Below are 12,890 nucleotides of genomic sequence, written 5' to 3' on the forward strand. Positions count from 1 at the left end.
TAAAACTGATACCACAGTCTTAAGAGGACAGGAAGGAGAGTCTGTAGGTTGGATGACTGAAGAGACAAAGGTCCTTTCCCAGCCCTCAGATATCCCCCAGCAGGGTCGATAATACCAGGTAGCCCATTTCACCCCTTCCCTGTCAGGAGCCTGCCAACAGCCCTGTGCATTGCAGGTCCTAACACCCAGCTTCTCTGTGGTTCTTCTTTTCCACTTTTGTCTCCATTTCCTTACATGATCCTCTTTATTTTTATACCATATGATAAGTTTATATCCTGCTTGTAAGCGGCCTTCAATTATTTAAGAGAAAGGTGAGAAATAAATCACAGTAATTCTTACTTTCTTCTCCATACAGGGCTGAAAAAAAGAAGATAAAGTTGTTCAAATTATATCTAAATAAGAATGCTCGGTTTCTGTGTAAGGATCTGAATTAGTTTAAGGAGAATCACATTAACCACATTGGAAACAATCTTAAAGATCATAAAGACTAACTTGGTCATCTTGCAGAAGAGAAAATGCCCCAGGAGACACTCAACTTAACAAAGGTTGCAATGTTATTTGTAGGCATGCCACAACTTTACAGCATGATGCGCATGCAACCGACTCTTTCAAATGCTGAAAGAGGACATATTCAAACCATGTCTCTCGAGCCATGTATTAGCTGACAGACACACACATGCCACTACAGCAGTTACACTTTGCCAAGCAACGTTTACTTGTGCAATTATTTAAAGATCGTGTAACATTTACTTATTTTCTGAAAATGAGTGGAAATGGAAAAATATAAGTGCTGATACTAACAATACAAGTGAAACAACGATGGACATAATTAAGGGTATGAAATTGACGGCTCGCCATCCACTGACCAGTTAAAGGACATAAGTTGTTTCATTCAGCATGCAAAGGTAACAGGGAGCAAAGTATAGACATCCCCAATACCAAGACCACAATGTCTAAATAGAGTCCTAGCAATGAGAGCAAGTGATAGAAAATTTTTAAAAGATGACAAAAATCTTAAATGAAAACTAGTATCAAAAGAACATTCCAGTAACTCAAATACAGAGCAGGGAGTTCAAATGTCTGTTCGCCAGGTATACACCTTACTACACAATCAGGGTAACCAGTTCCTTATTAAAAGAAAAAAGGACACTGGGGTGCCTGGGTGGCTCAGTCAGTTCAGCGTCTGACTTCAGCTCAGATCATGATCTCACAGTTCATGAGTTCAAGGCCCGCATCGGGCCCTGTGCTGACAGCTCAGAACCTGGAGCCTGTATCAGATTCTGTCTCCCTCTCTCCCTGCGCCTGCCCCACTCATGCTCTGTCTCTCTTTCTCTCTCAAAAACAGACATTAAAAAAAAAAAAATGAAGAGAAAGTTTATTAATAAGCCACAACAACTGTGTACCAGAAGTATTTAGGTATAATAATTTGTCTCTTTCTATGAGAAAGAATAGTAATAAAAAATTGGCTTACGATATACCTCATTAGAGATAAATTTAAAGAGAAGCCAATCCTGAGGCCAAACTATGTATAGGAACAGGTCTATAACTCTGGGATACATAAAAGAAAATTTCTGCATATATTATATCTAAGTCAGTGATTCTTAACTGAGCGGCTGGCAGGGGGAGGATTTTGACCCTCTTGTCCCTCAAATTTTTGGTTATCACAGCACAGGAGGAAGGGCTACTGGCATCTAGTGAGTAAGAGCAAAGGATGCCACTAAACATCCCACAGAGCACAGGACAGCTTCCACAACAAAGAACTATCTGTTCCAAAATGTCATGCTGCAGAGGTTGGGAAATCCTAGTCTTTCTGTGTCTGTGTCTGTTCTGATTCCGATTCTCCCATTCTCATCTTCCCCTCCCCCGCGTGCACTGTCTCTCCCTCTCAAAAATAAACAAACATTAAAAAAATTTTTTTTAAAAAGATAAAAGGACAAGATAGCATTAAAGTCAACATCACGGGTTTCTGTTCTTACCCCTTACAAAACCACCAGTGATATAGTCCTTACCTCTATTAGCACTAACAGTGTGTTTCACTGATATGGACAGTACTATTACTGACAGAAGCAAAATCTGAGCTACAAAATTACAGTTTGTAAAACTGTCAATATTTCAGCTTACTATACGTTTAATGCTCTAGAAATACATGTACATTGTAATAAGAGTTGGCATAAAAACACACATTTATCTTTTACTTCTCTAATAAGAGTTGGCATAAAAACACACATTTATCTTTTACTTCTCTGAGAACATAAAACTACATGTTCAACTTCTACACATGAAAGTTTTTTTTTTTTTTCACATGAAAGTTTTAAAAACTTTTTGAGGAGTACATTGTGAAGTAAAGTGGATGGCAGCCCGTAGTGGCAGAGAAAACACTAGAACCCAGTCTCTTGAAGAGTATGTCTTTTACATTTCTTTTGCTAGGCTTCTCTCCCATGACTAGATTGCACTGGCTTTGTGACATCTTCTCTGGCTACGCACAAACTCTTGTTTATTGTTCATGGTTATTGGCAGAGAATTCTAAGGTCTGCAGGATAGAGATAAAACAAAGAACCTACCAAGTGGATGTTCTTCCACTCTATTCTTAACCCATGAAAAAATGTGGTCAAAGGCAATTCACATTGACTTTCAGTTCTTTTTTTAAATAAAGTACATCCAAGGAAATTAGAACTAGATCATAAGCAAAAATTCAGGGGTTAGAGAAGGAAATAAATAAAACCACAAAAACCACTCCAACTCTCTGCCTTGCATACAAGCTCCTAGCTGTGGGGCACCTGGGTGGCTCAGTTGGTTAAGTGTCTAACTTTGGCTCAGGTCATGATCTCATGGTTTGTGAGTTCGAGCCTCTCATTGGGCTCTCTGCACTGACAGTGTGGAGCCTGCCTGGGATGGATTCATTCATTCTCTCTCTCTCTCTGTCTTTCTCTCTCTGCCCCTCTCCCACTTGCACTCTCTCTCTGTCAAAATAAATAACCTTAAAAAAAAAAAGTAAATAAATAAATAAATAAATAAGCAAGCAAGCAAGCAAGCAAGCAAGCTCCTAGCTACAAGACAGAAGGCAAAGAAGTAGGAAGATGCAATTGTTCCTCCAGGAAAAGGCACTCAGGATTACCAGGATCGCAAGATAGCCAGAGAATGACTATCTAAATTTCCACTCATGTGTAATGATTTGGTTAAATAAATAAAATAAAAACAGTAATATCATAGAGAGTGATAACAAGGCTAACAGTAGAAAGTAAAAGTAAAAAGTTTCAGTGCCTAGAAGGGAGACTTTTCTACTATTTTCTTCTAATGAGCTATTTAGTCCTTATTCACATAGTTCTTCAAATTTCTATATTTTCTATCATTTAAAAAGTCCCTCTCGGGGCACCTGGGGGGCTCAGTCAGTTGAATGTCTGACTCTGTTTCAGCTCAGGTCATGATCCCAGGGTCATGGGATCAAGTCCCCCATCAGGCTCCACACTCCACTGGGCTCCATGCTGAATGTGGAACCTGCTTAATTTTCTCTCTCTCCCTCCCTCTGTCCCTCTCCCACTCATGCACATGCACTCTGGCCCTCTCTCTGAAATTAAAAAAAAAAAAAAAAAAAGTCCCTCTCTTGACCCTATCTTCCTCTCCAGCTACTATCTCATTAACCTCCACTCTTTTACCACAAAACACCTCCAAAGTGTTATATACCAATGTCCTCTAATTCCTCTGCTCCATGCTCTAGACTCAGCCCAAGGAGGCATTTATTCCACCACCATAATTGCTGCTGTCCAGGCCATCAGTGACCCCGCATTAGTAACCCAACAGCTGGTGCTTGGTGTGCATCCTTCTTGAACAATCAGCAGCATTTGACAAACTTGCTCCCTTCTTTTTCTTAAAACATTCTCATCTTAGGGTTCAGCTCACCACCTGGCCTTCTCTTCTCTCACTAGCTCTTCCTTACTGGCCATGTGCTTATTCCTGCTCCTCACCCAACTGGGAACACTGATGAGCCCAGTGCTCAGTCCTCAAGTCACGCCTCTTGCACTACACTCACTTCTTAGGTGACGTGGTCCATCTCACAATTTTAAATGTCACCTGTAAACTGAAACTTCTCTAGCTAAATCCTCCTCCCCTAAACTCCAAATCTACTAACCTACTGCCTACTCAGCATCTCTACGTGGAGGTCCAATAGCCATTTCCAACCTATTACAACCAACGCTAAGCTTCTGATTTTGCACTCCCCCCTCTAATTTGCTCTTCTTCACGTCATCCTCCTAGCGGATCAAGTCAGAAACTCTGGAGTCACCCGTGATTTCTGTTTGTCATGCTTCATATTGAATCCATAAACAAATTTTGTTAGCTCTACCTTTAAAACATATGTTGATTCCAACTTCTTACTTATCTCCACTGTTACCACCCCAAACTAAGCCACCAAGAACTCTCACTTGAAATTTTACACTTGTTTCCTGTTTCCATCCTTACTCCTCTACAGCCTACTTTTCACACAGTTGAAAGAGTAATCCTTTAAATTTTTCCGTATCCTCAGCTCCAAAATCTCTGCCCAACATAAGATGACCGAATCACCCATATCCTTATATAATCCTCTCCCTTTGACTATGAGAAGAACTTGCATATATGAAGGCTATCAGTTCCATGACACTGTTGTGTTTACATGTCAAATGTGAAAGGGTTTTGCAGACACAGTTATGACTCCTAATGAGTTGACTTTGAGTTTATCACAGGGGTGACTATTCTAAGTGGGTCCAGCCCAATCAAGGGAGCCCTTTCCAAAAGGGCTTAGGTATCACAGAGGCACAGAGACTGGAAGCATTAAAGATTTTCCTACTGGCCTTAAACAATAAAGAGCTACAGGGGCGCCTGGGTGGCTCAGTCGGTAAGCGTCCAACTTAGGCTCTCACAGTCCTTGAGTTCAAGCCTTGCGTCAGGCTCTGTGCTGACAGCTCAGAGCCTGAAGCCTGCTTCAGATTCTGTGTTTCCTTCTCTCTCTGCCCCTCCCCTGCTCATGCTCTGTCTCTGTCTCAAAAATAAATAAAACATTAAAAAAAATTTTTTTAATAAAAAAATTAAAAGGGCTATAATGTGAATTATCTATGGAGGGAGCTAGGTGGCAGGGTACTTACTGTGGGAGACCTCTAGAAGCTAAGGGTCACCATAATGTGAATTCTGCCAGAAACCATATCAGTGTGGATGAAGACCCCAAGTTCCAGATGAGAATGTAACTCAACTAACACATTGATTTCAGCCTGGAAAGACCATGAAGAAAAACCCACCTGAGCTGTGGCTACACTTTCTTACCTACAGAAACTGAGATAATAAATGGGTGCTGATTTAAGCCACTAAGTTTGTGTTAAATACTATGTACCAAGAAGGTATATATTCAATAAACACTGTTGAACAAATCATTTCTCATTCGTTTACATGCTTTGAATTAATAAAAGCCACACATATCAAGCTCCTAATACAAGTGAAATTCCTAATAATCTGACTAAAGGCTACTTTATCACCAATTCCCAGGATTTGATATCCTAAAAAATAAGGCGGCAAAAAGGGGCACAATCATTTCAATCAAATAGTATATGATGGTAAAAATCAAATTCCAAAAGAAAATTAAAAAAAAAGAATTAGGGCTCTTTCATTTTACTTTCCTATTGTATTCTTAGTGTTCTAAATAAACAACTGCATCAAAAATGCTATGAGAATTGATTAAAAAAAAAGTATCAGCACAGATAATTTTGCCAGATGTGATGTGATGGCTAAATAACAGGGGAAAACTTCCCTAATGTATTTTTAGAATTTTCTAAATATTTAGTTTGCCTTTGTTCAATAATTCTTTTACTTTGGGGTACCTAAAATACAATTCTGGACACAGGTTAAATGTTTGAAGACAGAAATAAAGTCCACCAAAAAATAAAAATGAATTTCTGGATGTCAGTATAGAAGACACTCAAGGCAGGAATCGGAAAATAAAAAGGGATACCATCGCAATCCCATGGGTTGTGGGAACACCCACGCTGGAAGACAGCCAAACTCCACCCACCAGCTCCCTGGAAAATTCTCACAGCTTCCCTCAAAACTTCTCTCCCAGGACATACAATCACAGGACATGAAATCTGTATGTACAGCCACAGAGCAGGCAAACAAAATTGGAATGACATGCCCACAGGAAATTTACTCCAAAAAAGGATTTCTGTCTCCATTTTGTCTCCTCTTTTTCTCCTCAGCCACCATGCAGGTAATTCCTCCTCTACCGACATACAATTAATCCACACCATTGACAGCCTCCAGACAGGAAAGACAGAAGATGGCACAGCCTTGACCTGAAATGACACGCAGCTTCCAGGGAAAGACCCCAATACCCCCGACAAGGGAGGTTTCACGTAGCCATTCCCAAGACCCACTATCATCTTTCTGTTAAGGATATGGTACTATTGCTTCCCTAGTAATTCTAATATTAGGAAATGTACGTGAAACATGATTTTGTGAAACACCAAATTCCTGACTTTGACTTTCAAGGAAAATAGCTAAAATTAAATGGATTCGTTTATTAACATAAGAATCATGAGGATTAGGGGTGTCTGGTTGGCTCAGTCGGTGAAGCATGTGACTCTTGACTTGGGGATTGTAAATTCAAGCCCCATTTTGGTATAGAGATTACTTAAAAATAAAATTATGGGGATCAGAGGAGAAAAGGGAGAATTCCTGTGAAGCATTCTGAAGACTTACGAATAAATAAAATAAAATAATACACACACAAAAAAAAAAAAAAAAAAAAAACACCCACATTGCTGGTAGGATTAACTTTTTACCCAAAGCAGACCTTAGTATTTGCTCTTTGATCTAATAAATATAATCAATGAGTTTGGAATATTTCTAGGATATGCAGTCATTCTCCTGGGACATATGCCACTGTTCCACATCAAACAAAACCTTTTTCCTGGGCATCTGATAGAAGCGAGGTCATATGAAAAGACATCTCATAGGTGACTGACTAGTTTTACAAGGGCAAGATAGTTTATCACAGAGTGAGGTCTCATCAATAAATAACAAAACTAATTCAACATAGGCGTTTGGTACTGTACTGATTAAATGTGGAAAAAAAAAAAAAAGGTGCCTGGGTGGCTCAGTTGGTTGAGCATCTGACTCTTGATTTCGGGTCACAGTTTCTGAGTTTGAGCTCCACATCAGGCTCTTCACTGACATTGCGGGGCCTGCTTGGGATTCTCTCTCTCTCTCTCTCTCCTCTCTCTCTCTGACTCTCCCCTGCTCATGCTCTCTCTTGCAAATAAATAATCTTAAAAAAAAAATCTTTAGTTTCCATTCATTTTTATAATAGCAACATATGAAGCCCAAGAAAGAATTTATGTATTATAACTTATATGCCATGAACATTGTTAAAATAGTATGTTTGAGAAAATATATATATTCAGGAAAGAACAGTAAACAAGCAGGTATCATGATCATTATTAATATAGTATTTTTTGAGGAAAAACAGAATATATAGAAAAGGCTAGCAAATCTGGGAAGTATGTAGGAAATTTACGAGAAGCATGTTCCAGAGCACTGAGCATGAAAATATGGACAGCTCCCACTCATTCTTCAACAAACAGGGGCAGTGCCAAGCACTGGGGATTTCTGGGAAATGTGACCTAGCCATGAAACACTGTGGCAAACTATAGACAAATGCAGAGAAAGTGGGCTAGAGTGCTAAATACCATAAACATTACCATACAGTGCCCTGGGACTCCAGGAACTATTGGCAGAGATGATCAGAAAAAACCCACTCAAAGATGTAAACTTCTGAGAATTCCTGCCATCTGGACAGGATTAGGACCTGTGTAATGGAATGCAACATCTTGAACACTGGGAAAGACAAGTCACTGCTGCAGAAACATCCAGGGAACAGCACCCACCAGTTCTGTGTGGATTCTATGCAGAACATTGGGACAAGTGACAAGCTATGCAAAGACAGCTGACGAGAAAAGAAAGACACATTTTAAAGGTACACCAGGTAGACTGTAAACACACCAAAGCAAATCTAGCAAGTAGCTTTAGCTTCCTGGGAATGGAGACAATTCATGAGATAGAAAACAGCACAACATGAAAATAAGTTAATTAGTAAAAAAGTTGTTTGCATACTTAAAAAAAAAAAAAAAAGGAAAGATAATTCTGCTGAGTATCTAATGAAAACATTGAAACTTTTATTTTTTCTATACAATCAATATAGAAAACAACTATCCATAAAAGTTATGAAAACAATTATCCATAAAAGTTGGATTTTCCTTGGAACCAATGAGGTCATATTACTTTCAGACTCTGAATTTTTCCTTCCCAATATCATCAAGTTCCCACCTAGACACATAAAAAGAATAAAATATACAATAATTTATTTAAATATCTGCTTTAAATAAATTTTCAAAGCAATTTTTAAATAAATTTTGTCTAAAATTATAATTCTTGGAGTGCTTGGATGGCCCAGTTGGTTATGCGTCTGGCTCCTAGTTTCAGCTCAGGTCATGATCTCATGGTTTGTAAGTTTGAGCCCAGCATAGGACTTCACACTGACAAGGCAGAGCATGCTTGGGATTCTCTCTCTCTCTCTCTCTCTCCTCTCTCTCTCTCTCTCTCTCTCTCTCCACCCCTCCCCAGACCTCTCTCTTTCTCTCCTCAAAATAAATAAACTTAAAAAAAATAAAAATAAAATAAAATTATAATTGTTCCTCTGAAAATATGAACAGATTTCATTGATTAATTACCAAGGAAATGTGACAACTTTCCAAAACCTTTCTTCTTGGTGGAAAGCAACCTACAGTCTCTAGGTAAGTTATAAAATCATTTATAACAGGGTAAATACTTTACAACCAATCATTTTTTTTTTTCATTTTAGGACTTTAGCCAATGTGAGAACATAAACCAGAAGGTAATGGAACATAACTTCCGGAAGGAAGAACCAAAGTATTATTGGCCACCCATAACTGTCTCTCTAGAAATCTCAAAAGAATTGACAACTATTAGAACAACTAACAGGATGCTCAAGGGAATAAATGTAAATTCCTAAAAGCAATAGTATTTTCAATCCCAGCAATAACCAACAAGAAATAAAGTTATAATGAAAACAAAATCTTTTATAATAACTAAGTAGCCCCCCCGCCTTATAAACAGTTTCATTTTCCACGGTTTCTGGTTACCCTCAGTCAACCATGGCCCAGGAGATAATCCTCCTTCTGACATATTTCAGAAGGTCAGTAGTAGCCGAATACAACATCACAAGCATACATCATTCACCTTGCTTCATTTCTTCACACAAGCATTTTATCACCTCACATCATCACAAGAAGAGTACTATAGGACAGTAAGAAATTCCGAGAGAGAGATACCACATTCACATAACTTTTATTACAGCATACTGTTATAATTGTTCTATTTTATATCATTGTTAATCTCTCCCTGTGTCTAATTTATAAACTTTATCATAGGTATGTACATATAGGAAAACACAGGATACATAGAGTTCAATACATTCTGTGGTTTCAGGTGCCTGCTAGGGGTCTTAGACCAAATTCCCCAGAACTAGGGGAGGAACTACTGCATATAAAAAGGCCTATATGAAGCCAAATTACAAAAATTTACCAAAAGCCATGAAAGAAAATCAGAATAAATAGAAAGAGATATATGTTGAATGGGAAGATGATAATACAAAAATGTCAGCTCTATCCAAATTATTTTGATGTAATTTCTAACGGCAATTTCTCCGGGATGTGAGGGGAAAGTTAAGAGGACTTGAGGGGCACCTGGGTAGCTTAGTCAGTTGGGTGTCCGACTTCAGCTCAGGTCATGATCTCACACAGTTCGTGGGTTTGAGCCCCGCATCCGGCTCTGTGCTGACAGCTCAGAGCCTGAAGCCTGCTTCGGATTCTGTGTCTCCCTCTCTCTGCCCCTTCCCAAGCTCATGCTCAGTCTCTCTCTGTCTCTCAAAAATGAATTAACATTAAAAAAAAAAAAAATTTAAAAAGAGGTCTTGAAATAACCACCTAAGTTCATTGAAAAATTAAACAAGTGACAGAAGCTAGCAATTTTTGAAAATAAATAAGAAAAAAGGAACAATGAAAACTCGCAAGAGGGGCACCTGAGTGGCTCAGTCAGCTGAGCATCTGACTCTTGATTTCGGCTCAGGTCATGATCTTGTGGTTCATGGGATTGAGCCCCACACTGGGCTCTGTGCTGGCAGCACAGAGCCTGCTTGGAATTCTCTCTCTCTGCCCCTCCCCTGCTCATGCTCTCTCTCAAAATAAATAAACATTTTTTTTTTAAAAATGGCAAAAGATGGGGCGCCTGGGTGGCGCAGTCGGTTAAGCGTCCGACTTCAGCCAGGTCACGATCTCGCGGTCCGTGAGTTCGAGCCCCGCGTCAGGCTCTGGGCTGATGGCTCAGAGCCTGGAGCCTGTTTCCGATTCTGCGTCTCCCTCTCTCTCTGCCCCTACCCCGTACATGCTCTGTCTCTCTCTGTCCCAAAAATAAATAAACGTTGAAAAAAAATAAAAAAAAAAAAAATGGCAAAAGACCTGACATAGCAAACAGATTCTGAGGAAGTTTAAAATTTAATATAGATCCTCACAAATCAATGTAGAAACAAATTCCATAAGACATAGTGTTAAGAAACGGACTATTTGGGAGAAAAATGAACTCATCTTCACATCATATGCCAAAACAGACTGTAGAGAGTTCTGTAGAGTTCTATGTTTAAAAACAAAAGAAAACAAACAAAAACAAGAAATATTGGTAATTTTTTTAACTGATCTGGGGTTAAGAATGACTGTTATACAAAAGAAGTAAATGAAATAAATGAATGGAAGACACATAAGTTTGACCATATGAAAATTTAAGACTGCTGATGTTTGTAACCATCAGAAAATTTGAAAGTTTAAAAAAGAAAATGGGGAAAATCTCTGCAGTGAATGACACAGCCAGCCACTATTTACTAGGGCTCTGGGACAGAATGTCAGCTCTTTGAAATGCTGATGGTCTTTTCAACATTCTATGCCATATAAATAGTTGTTTACATCATTTTAAATATAGATCTGGAAAACAAAAGCATACATTTTATTTCAAAAACAAATCTGGGCTTTTGAAAATAGTTTATTTGCCCATAGAGTTATGAGTTCCCACATATGTGAAGAAATATCTTTGATCCTAGGAAGAGCTTGAAAAGACTCAGCTTTCAGTTACACTGGTATGAAGTAAAGTCTCTTGAGACTTTTAAAAAACCATCAGCCTTCCATGTCTTTGTTCTTCCAGAGAAAAACTGTTTTATTTTAAAACTCTAGAATGATATATTTAGAACTAAGATTTTTTTCCTCCACTCTGAGCTTTCTTACAAAAAGCAACCTTACCTTTTAGTCTGTTTTAATCCCAAAGGAGACAGTATCTGAAAAATAAAAATAAACACAATCGGAAAAAACAGTTGAAAATTAATGGTTCAAATACATTCAAGCCTCTGTAATTTTTCATATTAAGTCATACCAGAGCTCTGTGCAGAAGAAATAGGTGCAGTGTTTCTCCAAGTTTGCACTAGTGGGGGGTAGCACCTCTGAGGTACAGCACAGTGTGAACAATAAAATCTCGTCCCTCTTGTCTCTGTAAAATGTAAAATGCCTGCCCCAAGGCTATAAAAAGAATGGACTTGAATGCACAAATATCCACTATCTACTAGGCTTGTTGTACACATAAACACTAATGCTTACTATTTGACAGTACAACTAAATAAAAACAAGGTTATTGTTTGCATATCAAATGTTAATTTGTTTTACTTTCTACTTTGATAAATATTACGTTCTCTAATTACATACAATTTCTCCCAAACTTAACCTGTAGAAGTAATAGTGAAAAACTCATTCATGATATTTCTACACAATGAATCACATGATATAATTTTATTTCACCTAATAGCATTGGTAAAGTAATTTTTTCTCCATTGCTAAAGTATTTTTAAAAAGGATTTACATTATAATCACTAATTGTTCATAACATGTTTAGTTTTACCTAAGATATTTGCTCAGAAGAAACAGTTCGAAATCTTTTATCTGAATGATATCTGTTCATTTAATTAAATCAATTCTAAATTTCAATACTGGTCAAAAAATAACATCAGTATGTAAGTCAAGACACAAAGAAAAAAAAAAACACATTTATAAATAGATAGAGTCTAGCAAACCAGAAAGCTTCAACACTCTTAAGAAGAAATGTCAACACAAAACACCTGCACATGATTATCCTGCTGGTTAACTATGGATCTTTCTCTGGCATCTGTTGATTTGTCATTCCTACTTGCCCTCTATACAGTTTCTAGGAGAGTACTTGTTTCCCTTTCTGGCCTAGGTTATAACAAAGGATAAGATGGGGGCAGAATTGAAATGGAAATGGAACTTATAAACGTATGAGTCACTTAAAGCAGCAAAAACCCATGAAGTGAGGACACTGATTTGGAAGTAGCAATTTTGGACAAATACATCTTGCTAGAGTACAGTCACATATGCCAGGGAACCACTGTTCTCACAGGTCAAATGGCAACAAATGGTCACATGACTTAGAAACCAAATTTAGGTCCATCGACTTCAGAGAAATCATTACATCATCATAAAAATCATAAAAGCAATATCAGACCCTAATCTTAATATACAGATAGATGGCAAAGGACAAGGGTTCCACATTACCACAGGATAAGCATGGCTTAACAGAAGACCATGGAAGGGGGGAAAAGAAAAAAGTTACAGAGAAGAAAGGAGGCAAACCATAAGAGACTCTTAAATACAGAGAACAAACTGAGGGTTGATGGGGTGGAGAGGGGAAAGTGGTGATGAGCATTGAGGAGGGCACCTGTAGGGATGGATGAGCACTGAGTG

At 38.2% G+C, this 12,890-nt stretch overlaps 1 protein-coding gene across 8 annotated transcripts in view; it reads right to left on the reverse strand.

Annotated features, from left to right (window-relative positions):
- The window catches only part of FARS2 (phenylalanyl-tRNA synthetase 2, mitochondrial), a 536,046-nt gene that overhangs the window by 432,923 nt on the left and 90,233 nt on the right, over nt 1–12,890 (reverse strand). For 7 of the 8 annotated variants that reach the window (XM_032593129.1, XM_032593127.1, XM_030314911.2 and 4 more), the window contains one exon: nt 11,382–11,416. The exons of the other annotated variant lie outside the window; for it this stretch is intronic. The gene's annotated coding sequence lies outside the window, so the exon portion shown is untranslated. The remainder of the gene's footprint in view (nt 1–11,381; nt 11,417–12,890) is intronic. 8 annotated transcript variants of the gene reach the window in all.

The sequence above is a fragment of the Lynx canadensis genome, chromosome B2 (genome assembly GCF_007474595.2).
Source record: "Lynx canadensis isolate LIC74 chromosome B2, mLynCan4.pri.v2, whole genome shotgun sequence".
Lineage (NCBI taxonomy): Eukaryota > Metazoa > Chordata > Mammalia > Carnivora > Felidae > Lynx > Lynx canadensis.